General features: G+C 39.2%; 1 long non-coding RNA gene across 1 annotated transcript in view; it reads left to right on the top strand.

Annotated features, from left to right (window-relative positions):
• LOC112582299 overlaps nucleotides 1–17,338 on the top strand; it is a 114,220-nt gene extending 96,882 nt beyond the window's left edge. The window contains exon 4 of the long non-coding RNA XR_003106821.3: nucleotides 17,069–17,338. This is a non-coding gene — a long non-coding RNA (uncharacterized LOC112582299). The remainder of the gene's footprint in view (nucleotides 1–17,068) is intronic.
• Nucleotides 17,339–25,372: the final 8,034 nt, after the last annotated feature.

Raw genomic sequence — 25,372 nt, forward strand, 5'->3', positions numbered from 1 at the left:
ATTCCAGCTTGTGTTTCTTCCAGTCCAGCGTTTCTCATGATGTACTCTGCATATAAGTTAAATAAGCAGGGTGACAATATACAGCCTTGACATACTCCTTTTCCAATTTGGAACCAGTCTGTTGTTCCATGTCCAGTTCTAACTGTTGCTTCCTGACCTGCATACAGATTTCTCAAGAGGCATGTCAGGTGGTCTGGTATTCCCATCTCTTTCAGAATTATCCACAGTTTATTGTGATCCACAATAAACTAGAACAGCAAGCAATAAAAAGCCTTTGCCATAGTCAATAAAGCAGAAATAAATGTTTTTCTGGAACTCTCTTGCTTTTTTGATGATCCAATGAATGTTGGCAATTTGATCTCTGGTTCCTCTGCCTTTTCTAAAACCAGCTTGAACATCAGGAAGTTCACAGTTCACGTGTTGCTGAAGCCTGGCTTGGAGAATTTTGAGCATTACTTTACTAGCGTATGAGATGAGTGCAATTGTGTGGTAGTTTGAGCATTCTTTGGCATTGCCTTTCTTTGGAATTGGAATGAAAACTGAGCTTTTCCAGTCCTGTGGCCACTGCTGAGTTTTCCACATTTGCTGGCATATTGAGTGCAGCACTTACACAGCATCATCTTTCAGGATTTGAAATAGCTCAGCTGGAATTCCATCACCTCCACTAGCTTTGTTCGTAGTGATGCTTTCTAAGGCCCACTTGACTCCACATTCCAGGATGTCTGGCTCTAGATGAGTGATTACACCATCGTGATTATCTGGGTCATGAAGATCTTTTTTGTATAGTTCTTCTGTGTATTCTTGCCACCTCTTCTTAATATCTTCTCCTTCTGTTAGGTCCATACCATTTCTTTCCTTTATCGAGCCCATCTTTGCATGAAATGTTCCCTTGGTATCTCTAATTTTCTTGAAGAGATCTCTAGTCTTTCCCATTCTGTTGTTTTCCTCTATTTATTTGCATTGATCACTGAGGAAGGCTTTCTTATCTCTTCTTGCTGTTCTTTGGAACTCTGCATTCAGATGCTTTTATCTTTCCTTTTCTCCTTTGCTTTTCACTTCTCTTCTTTTCACAGCTATTTGTAAGGCCTCCTCAGACAGCTATTTTGCTTTTTTGCATTTCTTTTCCATGGGGATAGTCTTGATCCCTGTCTCCTGTACAATGTAACGAACCTCATTCCATAGTTCATCAGGCACTCTATCTTTCAGATCTAGGCCCTTAAATCTATTTCTCACTTCCACTGTATAATCATAAGAGATTTGATTTAGGTCATACCTGAATGGTCTAGTGGTTTTCCCTTTCTTCAATTTCAGTCTGAATTTGGCAATAAGGAGTTCATGATCTGAGCCACAGTCAGCTCCTGGTCTTGTTTTTGCTGACTGTATAGAGCTTCTCCATCTTTGGCTGCAAAGAATATAATCAACCTGATATCAGTGTTGACCGTCTGGTGATGTCCATGTGTACAGTCTTCTCTTGTGTTGTTGAAAGAGGGTGTTTGCTATGTTGGTAGCAGGATTCAATTCCTGATGGACTCTTTAACTTAGGTCTTGGTTTCTCATGAGCTGTTGGCTAGAGGTCCCCCTTGGTTCCTTGCCACATGGGCCTCTGTGTAAGGGCATTTCACAGTATGGCAGCTGGTTTCATCAGAGCATGTGAGTAAAAGGGCAAGAGAGAGTGCCAGCAAGAGAAGGCATGCTTGGAAGACACAAGTCTATCTTGGAACCTAGTTGCCAAAATATCATTCCATGCTTTTTGCCATATTCTCCTTGTTAGAATCATGTCACTGGCTTCAGTCTCCACTCAAGGGGAGAAGATTACACAGATGTGTGAATACCAGGAGGCACGGGGCCTTTGGGAGCCATATTCAGAAGCTGCCTACCACAAATCCTAAAGCCGTATTTTGAAAGTTCAGCAGAAATGTTGGCACTTGCATAACAATTATTCTGTTCGCCATCTTGGATTAATATTATCACTGGAAGTTTATCATCAAATACTCTAATTTTTCTCTAATTTGATGCATATACATGTGCATTGTATTCCACACATGGTTGTCATTCTAGAGCTCTGAATCCTGGCTATCTCACTTACTATATTACCGGGCACTCCCCTCATTTAAGGCTTGCCAGCCTGCCCCAGGACCTGATCTTAGCTATCTAAAACATACCTCCTATATGTATAGGACTGACTGTCCCCTTACTTCATTCAATTCTCTGCCCAAATCCCACATCTTCACCCACTCTTCAGTCTCTTTTCCTCCACTTCATGTTTCTCTGCAGTGCTTATCACTACCTGACATTCTGAAATGTACTTTCCATTTATCTGCTTTTTGTCCGTCTCTTCCAACAAAGATGTACCTGTGGTCATATATGCCAGATCCTAGAGTGGTACCTGGTATGTGTAAGTACTCAATAACTGTTTTTCAAAATAGAAAAGGAATGGTTTTGTATTTAATGCAGGGAAAACCTGTATTTCAAATTTACTTTTGTACCACCTTACTAATGAGATACACATTCACCTCTGATTATTAGGAATTATGTCATCATTTTTTCCTGCCTATGATAACTAGGAAATGAATTATTAGAAATGGTAAGGATTTCAACTACCTCTTTTGGAAAAGTAGTTGACATTTAGCAATTTTAATTCCATTAACAGATGTACTTTTGGTCTTTGCCCTAAATTTACATTCATTGAGAAAGGGGGAAAAAAAAAAACTTGAGAAAATACTCCATATCGGAATTACTGAGTTCCTTTGGGATGGTTTTTTGTATAAGCTTTATTATATATTTGTTTGCATCATGAAGATCAACTACTGAAATGCAAAACTTACCGTCAAGATATGTTTTTAATAGTTTCTACAAACAAACATCTCAGGCTGTACTGAAAATTCACTTTGCTATATAAAACTGAGAATTGAAAGCTTATTCAGGACCCATCTAGAATGACTACAAATAAAAGTGTCCTTAGATCAGAAGCCTCTGAGTTCTTTATTTGATCTGACTAATCCAAGTCAGTATGATAGTATACAAGTCAAGAGCTGTGTGCAGAGTATTCTTAGGTATTATGAGGAACTCAAAGATAAGTAAGGTTCATATGTGGGTGGACAGGCAGTAGCATAAAGTATAATGAAGATTATGTGTTCTGCTGTTAAACTTCCCATGTGACTTCCTCATGCAGTTGCTAACCTCTGTGTGTCTCAGTGTTGTTCAGTCACTCAGTCATGTCTGACTCTTTTTGACCCTGTGGACTGCAGCACACCAGGCTTCCCTATCCTTCACCATCTCCCGGACTTTGTTCAGACTCATGTCCATTGAGTCGATGATGCCATCCAACCGTCTCGTCCTCTGTTGCTCCCTTCCAAAGATTGTCATCTGGAGCACTTGATTTTGAATTGGACCCATCAGTGGATCTCCAGTCAATCAGTCAGGGATGTGGAATTCTCCAGGCAAGAATACTGGAGCGGGTGACCATTCCCTTCTCCGGGAGATCTTCCCAACCCAGGGATCGAACCCGGGTCTCCTGCACTGCAGGCAGATGCTTTATAGTCTGAGCCACCAGGGAAGCCCCCTGTGTCTCAGTACTTACCTCATGACTGTTGTGATGGTAGATTTTGTGTCAGCTTGACTGGGCCACAGGGTCCAGAAGTAAACATTATTCTGCGTGTCTCTGTCAGGGTGATTCTGGATGAGATTTACATTTGAATCAGTAGACTGATTAAAGCAGATTGCCTTCTTTATCTAGTCCATCGAAGGCCTGAATAGAACAAGAAGGCTGAGGAAGGGAGAGTTTGTTCTCTCTGGCTGGTGGTCAGACACCAGCTCAGTCCCAAAGACTGGGACATCAGTCTTTCCTGCCTTCAAACTCAGACCTGGACTAGAACTTACAGCCTTGGCTCTCTTAACTTCACATGCTATTGAACTTGACCTGGAACTGTATCATGGGCTCTCCTGAGTCAGCTTCCATAATCACATGAACCATTGCTATAATGGATATCTTTTCATCTATATCTATTTCCTTTTGGTTCTGTTTCTCTGGAGAACCCTAGTACAGTTGCTGAGTTAATTGAATGTGGTAACTTATGTGAACCTTTTGGGCTTCCCAGGTGGTGCTAGTGGTAAAGAACCTGCCTGCCAGTGTAGGAGATGTGAAAGACATGGGTTCAATCCCTGGGTTGGGAGGATCCCCTGGAGGAGGGCATGACAACCCACTGCAGTATTCTTTTTAACATGGTTCATGGCACATAGCTTCTCAGGTGGCTCAGTGGTTAAAAAAAAAAAAAAAAGAAAAAAATCTGCCCACCAATGCAGGTAGGAGACACAGGTTCTATCCTTGGATCGGGAAAGATCCCCTGGAGTAAGAAGTGGCAACCCACTCTAGTATTCTTGCCTAGAGAATTCCCATGGACAGAGGAGCCTGGCAGGTTACAGTCCATGGGGCTGCAAAGAGTCAGACATGACTGAGCAACTGAACAAAGCACTCAGAAATATTACACAATAAAAAGGCATTTTCTTAGAGTTGGTTAAAGCTTCAAGAGACTGAAAACGCAAACTAAGAGTAGCTTAAATTTGAAAAGAAGGTTATATCACTTTCAGGTAAATAAAGTCCCAAAGTATAGTATAATGACTGCTCATCTACCAGTCCAGTGCTGGTATGGCCACTCAGTACTCATCAAGAACTCTGGTTTCTTCTATCAAAATACCATCACCCACCACCCCCACCACTCCCCCCATGCTCAAAACTTGACTATCAGTTTTTGTCATGCTCTCTCTTGATGGTTTGGGGATTTGGCTAAGCAATCAAAATTACACAACCACAAGAGGCCACACTCTCACCAGCAGTATATGAGAATTAGAACTGCTCTACATCCTCGCCAACACTTGGTATTGTCATTGTTGATTTTCCCCTCAACCTCATGGCTATATTCTGGTGTCCTATTGCAGTCTAAATTTGCTTTTCCCTGATTATAAGTAAAATTAAACAATTTTTCCCATGCTTATATCATTCGATTTCTTCTTTGTTCAGTGCCTAATCACGACTTTTGACTATTTTATGATTGAGTTATTTGTAGTTTTCTTATTTATTTGTAGGAGTTTGTTATATGTTCTCAATATGAATTGTTCATTGGTTGTATGTGTTACAGATCCCCTCTCCCACTGTGTTCTTCTTCTTCCATGTGTGCAATAATTTTTGATAAAATTTTTTTTCAATAGTTTCCTTATGGTTAGTGCTTTTAGTGTTATGTTTTACTGTATATGCCTTTCTCTAAAGTCATGAAGATATTTTTCTATATTAATATCTAATTTTTTTTATTTTGTTTTTTACATTTAACCTATGATACACCTGGAAATTATTTTTATGTATGGTTTGAAGTAAGAGATTCCCATTTCCTTTTTTTGTCACATGATTACCAAGTTGTCCCATTTACTTGTTGAAAAGACTACTATTTCTCCACTACCTTGCCTTGTTTGTCATGAATCAAGTGTCCATTTTTGTTGAGTCTATGCCTGGATTTTCTAATCTGTTTCATTTTCCTACTTATCTATCTGATTAGCAAGATAATAATTATTGTATGTCTATAATGTTTTGATATCCAGTAGTGCAAGCCTTTTCCTCTTGCTAATAACCATCAAGATAATTTTGTCTATTTTCAGCTCTTTGTGTTCCTATATAGATTTGAGAATCAGCTTGTAACATTACACAGAAAATTTGTTGACTATTTCACTGGCATTTTATTGAAACTGTCAATCAATTTGGGATAATTTTATATATTTATATTCTTTTCAAAATTTCTTTATATATATTTACATATACATAATATTGAGTCAGTTCATGAATGATATATATTTATCATTTTGTTTGGATCATCTTTGTTTTTTTTCCTTAAAATTGGGAAATGGAGTTTTAGATTTATTCTTATGCGCTACATAATCTTTAATTATAAGTTATCTTTTTAATATTTATTTTAATCTATCTATTTGGCTGTGCTGAGTCTTCATTGTGGCATGCCAACTCTTAGTTGAAGCATATGGGATCTAGTTCCCTGACCAGGGATTGAACCCAAATCCCCTGCATTGGGAGCACAGAGTCTTAGCCACTGGGGCCAACAGGTAAGTCCCTCTTTTTCTTTTTATTTTAGTTGCTACTACAAATAATCTTCTGGTTATGTAAGAAATACAGTTGATTTTTTAAATTGAAATACATAGTTGATTTACAATGTTGTGTTTCAGGTGTACATCAAAATGATTCAGTGATATATATATATACACACACACACATATATATTATTATTCATATTCTTTTCCATGATAGGCTGTTATAAGATATTAAATATAGTTCCCTGTGCTATACAGTAGTTCCTTCCTTGTTGATTACCTACTTTACACATAGTAGTGTGTATCTGTTAATCCCAAAGTCCTAATATGTCTCTTCCCGCCTTCCCCTTTGGTAACTATGAGTTTGTTTTCTATGTCTCTGTGTCTGTTTCTGTGTTGTACATAAGTTCATTTGTATCATTTTTTTAGATTCCACATATGAGGGATATTATATGATATTTGCTTTCTCTGACTTACTTGACCTAATATGATCATCACTAGGTCCATGCATGTTGCTCAAAGTGGAATTATTTCGTTCCTTTTTGTGATTGAGTAATACTCTATTGTGTGTGTGTGTGTGTGTGTGTGTGTGTGTGTGTGTTATACACACAATATTCTTTAACCATGCATTTGTCAGTGGACATATAGGTTTCTTCCATGTCTTGGCTATTATAAATAGCGCTGCTATAAACACTGGGGGGTTCATGTATCTTTTTGAATTGGAGTTTTTGTCTTTTCTAGACATATTCCCAGGAGTATGATTGCTGGATCATGCGGTAGCTCTACTTTTGATTTTTTAAGGATCCTCCATACTATTATCCATAGTGGCTGCACAAATTTGCATTCCCACCAATAGTGCAGGAGTGTTCCCTTTTCTACACATCCCCTCCAGCATTTATTATTTGTAGACTTTTTGATGTTAGTCATTTACAGTTGATTTTTTCAATGCTATTTTCATATCCAAAAATCTTGTTAAATTCTACTAACTTATTTGATGGTAATTCTGGATTTTCTGTGTATACATAATGACATCATTTATGAATGGCACTTTTTTTTTTGCCATACTCCTTGGCATGCAGGATCCCAACCAGAGATCAAACCCATGCCCCCTGCAGTCAAAGTACAGAGTCTTAACCACTGGACCACCAGGGTAGTCCCTATTTCTTCTTTTTCAATCCAATTAAAGGCTTCTCAGATGTCTATCATTCCAGATATTTGCTATGCCTTTGTACTTGTGTACAAATTTATTTAATTTTATTAAAAAATTATTTTTTAATTGAAGGATAATTGCTTTACATAATTTTGTTGTTTTCTGTCAAACCTTAACATAAATCAACCATTTAAATAAGTTTTGATGGAGCAATAACACATATGCAGAGAAAAGCCACAAATCATAGTTATTATACAATTGATATATAGACATAAAACACACCCATGTTAACTACCACCCAAATCAAGAAATAAATCATTACCAGCATATCAGAAGCCCCCTCCATGCAGCCTTACAGTACTTAGCCTAAGCCTAAGCTTTTTCCCCAAAGTAACCAGTATCCTGTTTTCTAACACAGTAGCTTGGTTTTACCATTTAAACTTTATACATATATGCACACTTTCAGTACTTAATCATTTGTGTTGTTTTAGGTCCATGAATGAAGGCAAATTGAAAGTGGTCAAATAGGAGATGGCAAGAGTGAACATTGACATTTTAGGAATCAGTGAACCAAAATGGACTGGAATGGGTGAATTTAACTCAGATGACCATTATATCTATTACTGTGGGCAAGAATCCCTTAGAAGAGATGGAGTAGCCATCATAGTCAACAAAAGAGTCCAAAATTGCAGTACTTGCATGCAATCTCAAAAACGACAGAATGACCTCTGTTCGTTTCCAAGGCAAAGCATTCATAATCACAGTAATCCAAGGCTATGCCCGACCACTAATGCTGAAGAAGCTGAAGTTGAATGATTCTATGAAGACCTACAAGACTTTCTAGAACTAACACCCCCAAAAGATGTCCTTTTCATGGAGGACTGGAATGCAAAAGTAAGAAATTAAGAGCTACATGGAGTAACAGGCAAATTTGGCCTTGGAGTACAAAACGAAGCAGGTCAAAGGCTAACAGAGTTTTGCCAAGAGAACGTACTGGTCATAACAAACACCCTCTTCCAACAACACAAGAGAAGACTCTACACATGGACATCACCAGATGGTCAATACCAAAATCAGATTGATTATATTCTTTGCAGCCAAAGATGGAGAAGCTCTATACAGTCACCAAAAACAAGACCAGGAGCTGACTGTGGCTCTGATCATAAACTCCTTATTGCCAAATTCAGACTTAAATTGAAGAAATTAGGGAAAACCACTTAGACGATTCAGGTATAACCTAAATCAAATCCCTTATGATTATACAGTGGAAGTGACAAATAGATTCATAGATTCAAGGGATTATATCTGATAGACAGAGTGCCTGAAGAACTATGAACAGAGGTTCATGACATTGTACAGGAGGCAGTGATCAAGACCATCCCCAAGAAAAAGAAATGCAAAAAGGCAAAATGCTTGTCTGAGGAGGGCTTACAAATAGCTGAGAAAAGAAGAGAAGGTAAAGGCAAAGGAGAAAAGGAACGATATACTCATCTGAATGCAGAGTTCCAAAGAATAGCAAGGAAAGATAAGAAAGCCTTCTTCAGTGATCAATGCAAAGAAACAGAGGGAAGAAAGAGAATGGGAAAGACTAGAGATCTCTCCAAGAAAAGGAGCGATACCAAGGGAATATTTCATGCAAAGATGGGCTCAATAAAGGACAGAAATGGTATAGACCTAACAGAAGCAGAAGATATTAAGAAGAGGTGGCAAGAATACACAGAACAACTATACAGAAAAGATCTTCATGACCCAGATAACCACGATGGTGTGATCACTCACCTAGAGCCCAGACATCCTGGAATGCGAAGTCAAGTGGGCCTTAGGAAGCATGACTGTGAACAAAGCTAATGGAGGGGATGGAATTGCAGTGGAGCTATTTCACATCCTGAAAGATGATGCTGTGAAAGTGCTGCACTCAGTATGCCAGCAAATTTGGAAAACTCAGCAGTGGCCACAGGACTGGAAAAGGTCAGTTTTCATTCCAATCCTAAAGAAGGGCAATGCCAAAGAATGTTCAAACTACTGCACAATTGCACTCAGCTCACATGCTAGCACAGTAATGCTCAAAATTCTCCAAGGTAGGCTTCACTAGTACGTGAACTGTGAACTTCCAGATGTTCAAGCTGGTTTTAGAAAAGGCAGAGGAACCAGAGATCAAATTGCCAACATTCATTGGATCATCAAAAAAGCAAGAGAGTTCCAGAAAAACATCTACTTCTGCTTTATTAATTATGCCAAAGCCTTTGACTGTGTGGATCACAACAAACTGTGGACAATTCTGAAAGAGATGGGAATACCAGACCACCTGACCTCCTAAGAAATCTGTATGCAGGTCAAGAAGAAACAGTTAGAATTGGACATGGAACAACAGACTGGTTCCAAATCAGGAAAGGACCAGCCAAGGCTGTATATTTTCACCCAGCTTATTTAACTCATATGCAGAGTACATCATGTGAAGTGCCAGGCTGGATGAAGCACAAGCTGGAATCAAGATTGCCAGGAGAAATATCAATAACTTCAGATACGCAGGTGACACTACCCTTATGGCAGAAAGTGAAGAACTAAAGAGCCTCTTGATGAAAGTGTCACAAGAGGAGAGTGAAAATGTTGGCTTAAAACTCAACATTCAGAAAACTAAGATTATGGCAACCGGTCCCATCACTTCATGGCAAATAGATGGGGAAACAATGGAAATAGGAGCAGACTTTATTTTGGGGGGCTCCAGAATCACTGCATATGGTGACTGCAGCCATGAAATTAAAAGACACTTGCTCCTTGGAAGAAAGGCTATGACCAGTCTGGACAGTGTTGAAAAGCACAGACATTACTTTACCAACAAAGGTCCATCTAGTCAAGGCTGTGCTTTTTCCAGTGGTCATATATGGATGTGAGAGTTGGACTATAAAGAAAGCTGAGCACCAAAGAATTGATGCTTTTGAACTGTGGTGTTGAAGAAGACTCGTGAGAGTCCCTTGGACTGCAAGATCAAACCAGTCAATCCTAAAGGAAATCACTGCTGAATATTCATTGGAAGGATTGCTGCTGAAGCTGAAATGCCAATCCTTTGGCCACCTGATGCAAAAACTGACGCACTGGAAAAAACCCTGTTGCTGGGAAAGATTGAAGGTGGGAGGAGAAGGGGATGACAGAGGATGAGATGGTTGGATGGCATCACCATGCAATGGAAATGAGTTTGAATAAACTCTGGGAGTTGGTGATGGACAAGGAAGCCTGGCGTGCTGCAGTCCATGGGGTTGCAAAGAGTCAGACACAGCTGAGAGACTGAACTGAACTTTCTCAAAATGACTAAGTATCCATGCTACTGTATATAGCTGTTCATTTGCATTGCTATGCATTATTCCATTGTAATCTACCATATTGATGACATTTGGGGCATTTTTACTTGGAGAGTAATAAGCATTCTCATACATGTACTTAAGTATGTTTCTGTTCAATAATTCCTACAATTGGAAATTCTGGGTCAATAGAAGAAAGATGAAAATGCACAAGATTTTAGTAAGTACACTAAAAACATTATAACATAGTGACTAAGATCACAGCAGAATTGTCATGCACATATGTCTCTGGACATATGTAGTCAGTTATCTGCTGTGTAGCAATCATGGCCATGGAGGTTAATTAACCTGCCTAATAACTGCATTCACTTAACCAGTATTCATAGATGTCCTATACAGTTCCTGGCATTGTTTTAGACTAGGGATTCAATGATAACTAAACTGCAGTCTGTTGCTTTAAGTTGCTTACAGCCTAGCACAGAGTTTTCTCTCTTAGGGACCTTTGTACCTTCCCCTCTAAGAAATGCAGTAGAAGTATAGAAGTAAAGTATAATTTTTAAAACCCAAGTTAATAAGTACATGACTTTCATGCTTAAGACAAAGGATTCCAACAGAATGTATTTAGGGTCTAACCAAAATTTATAATAAGTTCAAAAGCAGGTTTGGACAGCCCAGAAAGAGCACGGGATATATCATTAGAAGTCTTTAGGTTGGATTTTTGTTCTAACACTAGACTTTAAGAAACTTGAGCTAAGTTTGTGATGTGTTGTCTCTGAAACAGGCATACTGTCTCAAGGTTGTCATGTTTTATTTATATATATATATATATAATTATATATAATATAAAATTATATATAATTATAGATATAAAATATAAATTATATAATATATACAAACTATATATTAATATATAATTATATATAAATTATATATAATATATATAAATTTTTATATAAATATATAAAATTTTACTTATTTTTGGCTGTGCTGGGTCTATATTATATATTATATATAAATTAATATATATATTTTATATAAATATATATAATTTTACTTATTTTTGGCTGTGCTGGGTCTTCATTGCTGCACAGGCTGTTCTCTAGTTGCAGTGAGCAGGGGCTACTCTCTAGTTGTGGTGTGCGGGCTTCTCATTTCGATGGTTTCTCATGTTGTAGAGCACAGGCTCTAGGCACATGGGCTTCAGTTGTGGTGCATGGGCTTAGTTACTCCATAGCATGTGAGATCTTCACAGACCAGGGATTGAACTCATGTCTCCCATATGGGCAGGCATATTCTTTACCACCAAGGCACCAGGGAATTCCCTGCCATGTTTTTAATTGACTCAACAATTGTTGTCCTTATTCATAAGGTGAAGGTGGTAATGTTACAATATCATACTCATTTAGCAAATAAAAGCTACTAATGCACTCCTAAAGCTCAGGACTCCAGTCCCTATCTCCAGTGATCTAAATGGAAATTCTGAAGGTGGTACGTTCTTCATCTGAGGATGAAAGAACTGCAGCAAAGCGCAGATTCAAACCTATCCTTACCAACCCCTCAGGCTCTTGGAATTTTCTGTGTCAATCATAGCCCACCTGTATATGTGGGCTGTGGAAAATGTCAGTGTGATGTATCATAAATGTTGCTGAGTTCCCACTTGTATTCTCTATTAATTGCTCAAAACTTCTACAAGATTTGATGTTTTAAAATTATTTATTTGGCTGTACTGAGTCTTAGTTGCAGCACGCAGGATATTCATTGTTTATTGCAGTATGCAAGATCTTTAGTTGCAGCATGTGGGATCTAGTTCCCTGACCAGGGATCGAACCCAGGTCCCCTGCATTAGGAGTGTGGGGTCTTAGCCACTGAACCACCAGGGAAGTCCCTTGATTTTGTTGACTGCATGGGTTCTTATCTGAGAACCTTGTAGAATATATTCTGAAAAAATGTAATTCACTTTTATATACTAGTGGTAGAAATAGAAATGAGTGCACTATTTCTGAAAAGCAATAGTTAATATACATAAAAATGTATATGCATGTACTCTTTGACCCCACAATTCTAGTTCTAAAAATTTATCCTACAGATAAACTTTCATATGTACACAAAGGTGTACATTCGGAAATGTTTTGCTCAATTGCTACTAAAGCATTTCTTTAGTAGCAAGAGGACAAAACAAGACACCTGTCTGTTTTCAGGAGATTGGCTGAATTGATTTTGGTAATCCTTAGGGTATAATAGGAATCTTCCCTGGTAGCTCAATCAGTAAAGAATCTGCTTGCAGTGCAGAAGACCTGAGTTCAATCCTTGGATTGGGAAGATCCCCTGGAGAAGGAAATGGCAAACCACTCCAATATTCTTGCCTGGAAAGTCCCATGGACAGAGGAGCCTGGCAGGCTACAGTCCATGGGGTCGCAAAGAGTCAGACATGACTTAGCAAGTAAACCATCACAGAGTATAATATACTGTCATCTTTGAAAAGCATTAGGTGGAGCCATATATGATGGCAAGGAAAGAGGTAATATTTTAAAATAGATTATAAAACAGCATGGGGGCTTCCCACGTGGTGCAGTGGTAAAGAACCTGCCTGCCAATGCAGGAGATGCAAGAGACTCGGGTTCGATCCCTGGGTCAGGAATATCCCCTGGAGTAGGAAATGACAACCCACTACAATATTCTTGCCTGGAAAATCCCATGGACACAGAAGCCTGCTGGGCTACAGTCCATAACGTCGCAAAGAGTTGGACATGACTGAGCACAGCACAGCAGCATAGAACAGCATGCTGCTGCTGCTAAGTCACTTCAGTCGTGTCCGACTCTGTGCGACCCCATAGACGGCAGCCCACCAGGCTCCCAAGAGTACTGGAGTGGGGTGTCATCGCCTTCTCTGATAGAGCAGCATATATGGTCTATATTTAGATAAATATCGATATATCCATGTCTTTATTTATATATACAGTAGATAACATCCATTATTAATAGCTCTACTTGGGCTTAGGATTATGTGGGCAATTGTCACTTTCTACCGCATATGCTTATATGTTGCTCAAATGTTTACTAAAACGATCATCAGCTTCTATAATGTTAAAAATAGGCCTCTCCTTTTGGAAAAAAAATGTATTCTTTAAGGATCATTGTTTCAATTCATCATGGCCATTTAAAAACATATCTTCTTTAACAACCTCACATAAATCAGGAACACTGACAGATATTCCCCTTGGTCCAGATCATCAGCTAAGATTTATTCACAAGAATCATTCCTCCCATTTTGGCTTCTTCCCAGTCAACTCTCGTTGACTTCTTGCACCTCCCTGGAGCACTGAGACACCATCCTGGCTCGTGTGCTCCCCGTGCCATGGTGTCCTGCTTCCTGTTGTTTCTTACACGTGAAGTCTTCATTCCTTTCACTCACTGTTCTTACCTGACTGGTTCAATTCAAGAGCTCACATGCATTCCAGCCCACACCCTTCTACTTCTTTGGGGGCCCAATGGTGATCCAGATGGAACCGAATGTAAATCTTTCCAATATATAAAATACCACCCCTGTGGCACTGATATGGAATTCTTACCACATGTTTTCACTTCTATTTCCTGGCCACTTTCTAACTGGACAGAGTCACAACCAACTAGAGCTGGACAATGGGCTGTGAGTGGAAATGGTTATTTGTGGGCTGAGACAATGAACAGTTGATCTGGGGCCCTCAGCATTCTCATCTCATCAGCTAGGATGATCCGGGACAGCCAGATGGCTGTGAACTGCTTCCTCTTCTCTTTCAGTGTCCAAATATCATGCAGTTGTTTCTCTCTGATGAAGTCTAATTGAAGCCCTGTTCACAAGAGTGTGAGAAATACAGTTTCCAAGATTGCACCCTTGGGATACATGAGAGAGCATTAAAGGGCATAGTGTATACACCAACAAAAAATACTGCCCATGAGTGATATATTTTCTTAGAAAAATAAGAAGGCATTTAAGTTTATTCCTACAGTGACAGCACTCTCCTACAATAGCATGCCAAATTTCCCAGAGAGGGGGAAGAATAGCATGATGTTTTTTTTGTTGTTGTTGTTGTTGTTGTTTTGGTTTGTTTGTTTTTTTAATTTTATTTTATTTTAAACTTTACATAATTGTATTAGTTTTGCCAAATATCAAAATGAATACCTGTGAAAACACAGGTATACATGTGTCCCCCATCCTGAACCCTCCTCCCTCCTCCCTCCCCATTCCATCCCTCTGGGTCGTCCCAGTGCACCAGCCCCAAGCATCCAGTATCGTGCATCGAACCTGGACTGGCGACTCATTTCATACATGATATTGTACATGTTTCAATGCCATTCTCCCAAATCTTCCCACCCTCTCCCTCTCCCACAGAGTCCATAAGACTGTTCTATACATCAGTGTCTCTTTTGCTGTCTCTTACACAGGGTTATTGTTACCATCTTTCTAAATTCCATATATATGCGTTAGTATACTGTATTGGTGTTTTTCTTTCTGGCTTACTTCACTCTGTATAATAGGCTCCAGTTTCATCCACCTCATTAGAACTGATTCAAATGTATTCTTTCTAATGGCTGAGTAATACTCCATTGTGTATATGTGCCACAGCTTTCTTATCCATTCATCTGCTGATGGACATCTAGGTTGCTTCCATGTCCTGGCTATTATAAACAGTGCTGCGATGAACATTGGGGTACACGTGTCTCTTTCCCTTCTGGTTTCCTCATTGTGTATGCCCAGCAGTGGGATTGCTGGATCATAAGGCAGTTCTATTTCCAGTTTTTTAAGGAATCTCCACACTGTTCTCCATAGTGGCTATACTAGTTTACATTCCCACCAACAGTGCAAGAGGGTTCCCTTTTCTCCACACCCTCTCCAGCATTTATTGCTTGTAGACTTTTGGATCGCAGCCATTCTGACTGGCGTGAAATGGTACCTCATAGTGGTTTTGATTTGCATTTCTCTGATAATGAGTGATGTTGAGCATCTTTTCATGTGTTTGTTAGCCATCTGTATGTCTTCTTTGGAGAAATGTCTATTTAGTTCTTTGGCCCATTTTTTGATTGGGTCATTTATTTTTGTGGAGTTGAGCTGTAGGAGTTGCTTGTATATTTTTGAGATTAGTTGTTTGTCAGTTGCTTCATTTGCTATTATCTTCTCCCATTCTGAAGGCTGTCTTTTCACCTTGCTAATAGTTTCCTTTGATGTTTTATTAATAGTAAGTGAGTGAAGAACTCACATTGGAGAACGTTTACTCATAAGAGCATTAGTGAAAGAGAAAAAAAAAATATGTCAAGAATTGAACTGGATAATCTGGAGATATGTCTACAAGTTTTCTACCCCAGCTCCATAGCAACATGAAAAGCATCATGTCCTTGATATACTAATCAAATAAAAGGTAATAATCATGCCTTAAAGATGAAAGTGCAAGTTCTGTTTAATCATCCATAGAAGAATATTTCAGGTCTTGGAAATGAGATCATTTGAGATTCTGTCAGAATGTGTGGCTTCCAATTAATCTTAGTTTCTTCCTTCTACATACTTCAGAGCAATTTTTCACTGAATTGTGTAAGCATTCATGCTTTCTTAGCCACTGCTCTTGGTGTTAGCCATTTCACTAGTAATAGAATGGGCTCTTCACTTACAGGATGATAGGAATTTTTTTTAAACAAAGCATCATTTTTTTGACACACAAGCACTGCTGTGTTTATTTTTGGCTGTGCTGGGTCTTCACTGCTGCACGGACTTTCTCTAGTTGCAGAGAGCAGGGGTTACTCTCTAGTTGTGGTGTGCAGGCTTCTCATTGCAGTGGCTTCTCTTGTTCTGGAGCACGGGCTCTAGGCACACATGGGCTTCAGTAGTTGTGGCTCCTGGGCTCTAGAGCACAGGCTCAGTAGTTGTGGCACACGGGCTTAGTTACTCCACAGCATGTGGGATCTTCCTAGACCAGGGATCAAGCCCATGACCCCTGAATTGGCAGGTGGATTCTTATCCTCTGTGCCACCAGGAAGTCCGGATGATAGGAATTTAATCAGTCATTTTTAGGTCTACATTGCACTCCTTCAGGCTTCTGAGAGGCAGTATAGGATAAAACTTGCCTTTTTTCCCCTTTCCAATGGCTATTAAGCAACTTAAATGTTAAGAGCACTTAATATAAGTATAGAGTATGTGCACTTAATATTAAGAGCACATATTTCTATTAGCCATGTTTTGAGTACGGTCCTTCCTTATGTTGATTAAATAGCTGTCTTTGGGTTCATGTTACTGTGAAGGCAGTAGGAAATAGAGATTAAGCACATAGAGGATGGCATCAGACTGGGTTTGAACTGGCTTAACCACTACTAGCTGTGTGACCTTGGGCAAGTTTCTTAATCTTATTTTGCCCCAGTTTCTTCACCTGTTAAATGGGAATAATAATAGAACCTATCTTACAGGATTGCTGTGGCAGTTAAATGAAATGACATATATATAGTGCTGAGAAGACTTCCAAGCACCTCGTATTAGCAATCATTATTACTTAATGACATATTTCCCCCACAGGCCTAATCAAAACTGCTGTAACATCTATTTGAAGCTTCCTTATTCCATACAGTGGCAATGGCTCTAAGAATCTCTGTGTGCATCATGGTGTGAGATTTGTGTGCCTGGTGGATTGAATCACACACTGATGGCAAAAGACATTGTTTTATCTGAAAAAGAAGTAAAGAAAACAGTCCCATTTACTGCAGCATTGAAAACAACAAAATACTTAGGAATAAATTTAACCAAAGAGGTGAAGGATCTCTACACTGAAGACTACAAGACATTGATGAAAGAAGAAGATGCAAACAAATGGAAAGGTATCCCATATTCACAGCTATGGTTTTTCCTTGTAGTCATGTACAGATGTGAGAGTTGGACCAGAAGGAAGGCTGAGTGCCAAAGTATTGTCGCTTTCAATGTGTGGTACTGAAGACTCTTGAGAGTCCATTGAACAGCAAGGAGATCAAACCAGTCAATTCTAAAGGAAATCAGCCCTGAATATTCACTGGAAGGACTGATGCTGAAGCTGAAGCTGCAGTACTTTGGCCACCTGATGCAAAGAGCTGACTCATTAGAAAAGACCCTGATGCTGGGAAAGATTGAAGGCAGGAGGAGAAGGGGATAGCAGAGGATGAAATGATTGGATGGTATCACCAATTCGATGGACATGAGTTTGAGCAAGCTCCGGGAGTTGGTGATGGACAGAGAAGCCTGGAGTGCCACAGTCCATGGGGTCATATAGAGTCAGACATGACTGAGCAGCTGAACTGATCTTTGTGCAAGAAAGAGATTCTCTGTACTATCATTTTTGAACTTAATATTCATCACTTTAAACCCTTTTCACATATGTTATCCATGTTTTTAATATAAGTCTTCCTGATGTGGATAACTCAATATGAATAATTTCATGTGCCCGTAGGGAAACAGAATGTATGAGAGGGTAAATGGTTTATATATTCATGTATTTGATAAGACCTTTTAGTTTCATTTTTAAAATTTGGGTAGCATATCTTAAAATGACAAATGACAATTTAACAAAGTGTAATTTAATTTTAAAAGATGATTTAGGTAATAATGATGTAGGGGGAAAAAAAACAGGTTAAGAACTAGAAGCAAGTTCCCAACTCATCCAACTTCATCCACCTGCCCTTCCACCCCACTCCACCAGACAGCTTCTGTCATTAATATGGGTGTTCTCACCTCGGAAGGGAGAAACAATGAGACGCTTAATTCTGTGGGCGAAGGCCAGCCGTGGCACCTCACCCTCAAGTGAACACTGGTGTAAGACAATGAAAAACAACCCCCTTCAAGTAAAGCATGTGCGTTTGAACTGTATGATTCTATTACAGCTGCATAACCTTCTTGTTCAAATGTTAATGAAATGCTTTTCAGCGTGTGTTAATAGTGAGGATCTGCTCAAGGAAAGCTTCAGGTAAATGTTGCATCAGCCGCTGTGTTATCCTCCCAGGGCTGAGTGGCTGCTGCTGCCATGCGTCTGTCAAAGGGAAGAATGCAGAGGAGTCTCCAAATGACTCCTTTGGCCAGTGTTAAGTGGCAGAATGACAGTGTTTCCCTTTGTGAAATGAAGGACATTTGCACTTAAAAGTCTTTAAGAAAAAGAAATATTGAGAGCAATTGCTGTAAAACCTTAAAATTAAACGTGTGGTTTTTCCCTATTGTGCTGCATCTGATTTCTGTAGAATGAATCTTGTTGATGCCAGTTTCAAGGTTGCTGTTCTTTGTGCTTTTAAACCAAGGTCAAGCGAGAGGCAGCTCATAGGCCTTGAGATTGTCATTGACAGGGAAAATAGAAGCTTTATAACTGGAGCACTAACTAATCACTTCTAGAAAAATAGAAATACCAAAATACATACATACAGATAGAATTTTGCATGTCAACAGCTAAATAGAAAAATTTTTTGTGATCTTATGCATGTAATTATGTGTGTGTAAGCATACTTTAAGGCATGTTAAAATATATACTCTATAACTAGATAAGTTTAGGGAAAAACTGTAGTCTATAATAATAGCTTTCCAAATTACTGTGTAGTCAAGGTCAGCCTTCAGGAAGTCAAAAGTTTCAGAGTTAACTGTGTCAATTAAAATCTGAATCTGTTTCCACTGTGTATCACTAGATTCTAATATCTCATAACTTGAGACAAAATGTGCTTTTGATAGCATGTTTATCTTTGTTTATAAAATATAACAACCCCAAAATAATTCACATATGAAGTATTTCTCAAAAAAGTATTTTGATTCAAAACTTGCACATGAAAATTATTTGATTAAAAGTCATAGTTTATTCATTTTGACTGGTCTTTAGCAAACCTTTAATGAGCACCTAGTATGTGCCAAGTGTTCAATGACTACTCTAATATTCTTTTGAAATATACAACATAGTGAAGAGCTTATTGCAAAGTAGGCTCACAGTTAACACTTTTTGGTAATTGCTAGTTTGAAAGTTTTATTGGCGTTTTGTTACCTTAAAAATGTTTACTTTAAATGGAGATATTAAAATTGTTTTCAGGAAGAAATTCTATTTTGCTTTATTACAAATGAGTAGTGTCATGCTCCTATAAGAAAGCAGAGTCTTGTCATTTAAAAATATAAAGTGAAGAGAATAATATTTCATTCTTTCAGAATGTTAAGAAATCAAATATTAAATATAATTCATTCCTTCATTACACAAACATTTAACACTTAAACACTGAAAACTGACTATGAACCAGGAGTTGTATAAGGCTCTAAAGATACAGCAATGACTCAAAATGTTGACCATTTCTGCCTTCATGTAATTTTGGGTCTAGTAAGGGTGCTCAGTCACTTTTCTGACAGAAGTAATAACCACCTTCTATTGAGCTGGGCATGGCAACCCACTCCAGTATTCTTGCCTGGAGCATCCCATGGACAGGGAGCCTGGCAGGCTATGTACATGGGATCTCAAAGAGTTGGACACAACTGAAGCAACTTAGCACACACTCACATGGAAGACTTAAGAAGGCCACTCAATCCAGAATGAGAATTCAGTCACAGTTGTCCATAGGAGGTAGCCACTAAACCCAGACCCAAAAGAGAGAAAAGGATTGCCCAGGCTGAAGAAAATAGTGGCTTTCCAAGTAGCAGAAAGAGTTAAGGAGTGGAAGAAGACCTTGAAGGAATTTAGATCTATTTAGTTGTGTCTTGAGTTTAGCATTTGGGAAAAAAAAAATTGGTGAGAGATGAGGTTCTGAAAGGTGAGCTGAAGCAACCACAGTACAACTCTGTGTGCCCTTATCAAGGCTGGTGTTTCACCTTGAGGGTGGCCCCAAGCCACTGAAGTGTTTCAGTAAGGGATTATGATAAGATGGTCTTAAGGTGATCACTTTGCCCATGAGGCTGAGAGTGTAATGTAGGACAGCGAGACTGAAAGGAAGGAGATCAGACCCTCATGCTATCAAAATGTGAGAGGATGCTGACCTGAACTAAGATGGTGGCAGTGGGCATAGAAACACCATGGTCTGACTGGAGCAGTGATTAGTCAGTGGAATCAGCAAGATTGTGGTGGTACATGGAAAGTAAGAGTGAGCAAGGTCTATGCCAAGAGTATTTCACCTGGGCACTACTGATACTTTGGACCAGGTCATTCTTTGTTGTTGTGGACGGTCCTATACATTGTATTGGGCTCACCAAAAAGATCGTGTTTTCCATTCCAGCATATGGAAAAACCCAAATGAACTTTGTGGCCAACACAATAGCATGTTTAGTAGCATCCCTAGTCTCCACCCACTAAATAACAGAATCCTTCTCCCTCTACCTGTGACAATCAAAAGAGTCTCCAAACATTGCCAATATCCCCTGGAAGAGCAAAATCACTGCTTTGTCTGTTCAAATGACAGTGTTCTTCCAGTCTTGACTCCATGTTAGAATCACCTAGGAAGTTTTATTTTTTGTTTTTAAATATTTATTTATTTATTTGGGGGCGGAGCTAGGTCTTTATTGCCGTGTTGGCTTTTCTCTAGTTGCCGAGAGCCGGGGCTGCTCTGTCTAGTTGTGATGCTCGGGCTTCTCATTTCAGTGGCTTCTTGTATTGTAGCACACTCTAGGGCGCACAGGCTCCAGTAGTTGCAACATATGGGTTCAGTAGTTGTGGCTCTTAGGCTCTACGGTACAGGCTCAGTAGTTGTGATGCATGGGCTCAGTTGCTCTGTGGCATACGGGATCTTCCCAGGTTAGGGATTGAACCTTTAACTCCTGCATTGGCAGGTGGATTCTTTGCCTCTGAGCCACCAGGGAAGCCCGCTGGGAAGTTTTTAAAACACACTGATGGCCTGCCCTTGTCCACTACCCATAAAAATCTCAGAGGTTAAGACCTAGGCAAGACTATTTTCTGAAATAAATTCTGATGTGCAGCTTAGTCTGAGAGAAAGCTGTTAATGTAGATAGGATTAACATTTAAAATTTTAAAACCTAGGTAGATTAACATGCAAACACCACACCTTTTGTTAAATTTTCAACACTTTGAAGTAAATTTTTAAGTGTTGTTCTTTTCCTAGTGAATATAATGTAAATGTTCTCTTGTGATTCAGATCCAGAATTGTGAACATTTGAAAATATTAATATGCAATTAAAGAAACTGCTCTTAGGCATTACTATAGTGGGTGAGGTGCCTAATTCATACAACCAATGGCCCAAAACTATGATTCATTGCTGGTTTTTTCTCTGTTTTGGATACCTCTAAGAAGTCCAAGAAATTATGACATTGGAGGATCATTTCTTGTTACCAGTGTATTTATATCTATTCTTCTCTTCTCTCACCTTCACTCAGAAATCTTTATTCACCATACTTCAAGCTCTAATTTGGAAGTTTGCAACCCACTCCAGTATTCTTGACTGGGAAATCCCATGGACAGAGGAGCCTGGCAGGCTACAGTCCATGGGGTTGCAGGGAGTCAGACACAATTGAGCAACTAAACAACAAAAACAAGACTGAGAAATACTCTAAACTAGATTCTTGTGACGGAGCTAAATAATAACCAACATGGCTTTCAGGAAGAGGTTAAGAATGCCTTCAACAAAGTAGTATGTTAATGTTTGGTCCATGGAAATCTTCCCAACTCTAAGAGCTTAGTATATGGCAGATATCTAATTCATACAAGGTACCCCCCCACACACACACATATAGAAGGAGAGAAAACTCACATTAGTATAGATGCAAACACGTAACTAAAACAGCCTATCAGTGTATTAAAAAAATAATAGATTAAGAATCTACAAAATTTTCTCAGAGAATAAAAAAGATTCAACATAAAGTGTAGCACTGAAATATAATACATTAAAAGAAAAAAGGAGGAAAGACATATGACCATCTTTAAGAAGTATTAAAAAGGTTATAAAATCCAACAGCCATTGTTGTTTTTAGAAGAGATTTAAATTGGGCATCTAGAAATAGAAGACTTTCTTAAACCTATAACACTTTGAATACATGCATGTGTGCTCAGTTGTGTCCAACTCTTGACCCTTTGGACTGTAGCCTGCCACGCTCCTCTGTCCATGGGATTTTCCAGGCAAGAATATTGGAGTGGGTTGCCATGCCCTCCTCCAGGGGATCTTCCAGACCCAGGAATCAAACCCACGTCTCCTGCATTGCAGGCAGATTCTTTACTGCTGAGCCACCAGGGCTTCCCTACAGTGAACACAGAAACTGCCAAAAACGAGTTGATGAAATTTGCCACATAAAAAAGGAAAACTGTCACAAAAGAGAGCATAAGCAAATTTGAAAGATAAGCAAAAGATTGGGGAAATATAGGGCTTTCCTGGTGGCTCCGATGATAGAGAATCTGCCTACAGTGCAGGAGACCTGAGATTAATCCCTCGGTTAGGAAGATCCCCTGAGGAAGGGAATGGCTACCCACTCCAGTATTCTTGCCTGGAGAGTTCCATGGCCAGTGGAGCTTGGTGGGCTGTATAGTCCATGGGATCACAAAGAGCCAGACATGACTGAGTAACTAACACTTTCAGGGAAAATATATTCAAATTTTTTGAAATGGTGAAGAATTGTCCATAATATTTTAAAAGTCCTAAAAATCGATAAGAAAATGACAAATGTAACAAAAACAGCAAAGGACATAAACAAATGGCTTATAAAACTAAGTGGCCAAGAAGTATACCAAAAAAAATCATAACCTCACAAGCAATTGTTACTGTTGTTATAGTATCAGTTCAGTTCAGTCGCTCATTCGTGTCTGACTCTCTGTGACCCCATGAACCGCAGCATACCAGGCCTCCCTGTCCATCACCAACTCCCGGCGTTTACACAAACCCATGTCCATTGAGTCAGTGATGCCATCCAACCATCTCATCCTCTGTTGTCCCCTTCTCCTCCTGCCTTCAATCTTTCCCAGCATCAGGGTCTTTTCAAATGAGTCAGTTCTTTGCATGAGGTGGCCAAAGTATTGGAGTTTCAGCTTCAGCATCAGTCCTTCCAATGAACACCCAGGACTGATCTCCTTTAGGATGGACTGGTTGGATCTCCTTGCAGTCCAAGGGACTCTCAAGAGTCTTCTCCAAAACAACAGTTCAAAAGCATCAATTCTTCTGTGCTCAGTTTTTATAGTCCAACTCTCACGTCCATATATGACTACTGGAAAAACCATAGCCTTGACTAGACGGACCTTTGTTGACAAAGTAATGTCTCTGCTTTTTAATATGCTGTCTAGGTTGGTCATAACTTTCCTTCCAAGGAGTGTCTTTTAATTTCATGGCTGCAATCACCATCTGCAGTGATTTAGGTATGACCTAAATCAAATCCCTTATGATTATACAGTGGAAGTGAGAAATAGATTTAAGGGACTAGATCTGATAGACAGAGTGCCTGCTGAACTATGGACGGAGGTTCATGACATTGTACAGGAGACAGGGATCAAGACCATCCCCCAGAAAAAGAAATGCAAAAAAGGAAAATGGCTGTCTGAGGAGGCCTTACAAATAGTTGTGAAAAGAATAGAAGTGAAAAGCAAAGGAGAAAAGGAAAGATATACCCATTTTAATGCAGAGTTCCAAAGAATAGCAAGGAGAGATAAAGCCTTCCTCAGTGATCAGTGCAAAGAAATAGAGGAAAACAATAGAATGGGAAAGACTAGAAATCTCTTAAAGAAAATTAGAGATACCAAGGGAATGTTTCATGCAAAGATGTTATAGTATGGCTTTCCCTAAAATATTGTAAATACTAATAACTTGAGAGTTTGTAAAAGCATTAAAGAAAAGGAGCACTTTTTTACATCTTGGTAGATAGATGTTGTTGCAGCCTTTTTGGCTGCATTGCATGGCATGTGGGATCTTCGTTCCCTGGCTGGGGATGGAACCCATGTTCCCCCGCGGTGGTAGCATGGGAGTCTTAACCACTGGACCTCCAACAAAGGCCCTACAGTCTTTTAAAAGGGCAACTTAGTAGCAGTTAGTGAGATTTTAGATAAACTGGACCCAGAAAATTCCTACATTCCTAATAATATTTCCTACAACGTCATCATATATGTGCCCCAAGAAGTAGATATGTTTTGTGAATTGCTTTCAAAAGTAAAAATTTGGAGTCTCCCTATTTAGGAACATCAATAAAAATTAAAAAGATTAAGTGATGGCACATCTATATCATGGAATACTAGAAAACTGTAATTATTGAAAAGAAAGAGACAGCCATGTATGTAGTAGGATGGAGACAGCTTCAAGATACACAGTTTACAAAAACAAAAAAAGATACTTTCTGCTTAGTTCCTTACCCTTCTCTGCCCTGTTTTCCCTCGGTAGCTTATCAGTTTCCCCCAGAACAGTTCCTTAATAAATTACTTACACATGAATCTTCATCTCAAGGTCTCTTTTTAGGCCAGTCAACCAAAGATAGACCCCTACAGGGGAACAGAGGAATGGAAGGGGAATCTATTCACTTATCCTCAGGGGCTACTGAACAGAACCGGCACAAGAGCTCTGTCTTAATGAAACCCTCGCCTGTGTACGAGACAGCAAAAGAGACACTGATGTATAGATCAGTTTATGGACTCTGTGGGAGAGGGAGAGGGTGGGGAGATTTGGGAGAATGGCATTGAAACATGTATAATATCATGTATGAAACGAGTCGCCAGTCCAGGTTCGATGCACGATACTGGATGCTTGGGGCTGGTGCACTGGGACGACCCAGAGGGAGGGTATGGGAAGGGAGGAGGGAGGAGGGTTCAGGATGGGGAGCACGGGTATACCTGTGGCGGATTCATTTCGATGTTTGGCAAAACTAATACAATATTGTAAAGTTTAAAAATAAAATTAAAAAAAAAAAAAAAAAAGAAAATGACCCAA

Source organism: Bubalus bubalis, chromosome X, assembly GCF_019923935.1.
Source record: "Bubalus bubalis isolate 160015118507 breed Murrah chromosome X, NDDB_SH_1, whole genome shotgun sequence".
Classification (NCBI taxonomy): Eukaryota; Metazoa; Chordata; class Mammalia; order Artiodactyla; family Bovidae; genus Bubalus; species Bubalus bubalis.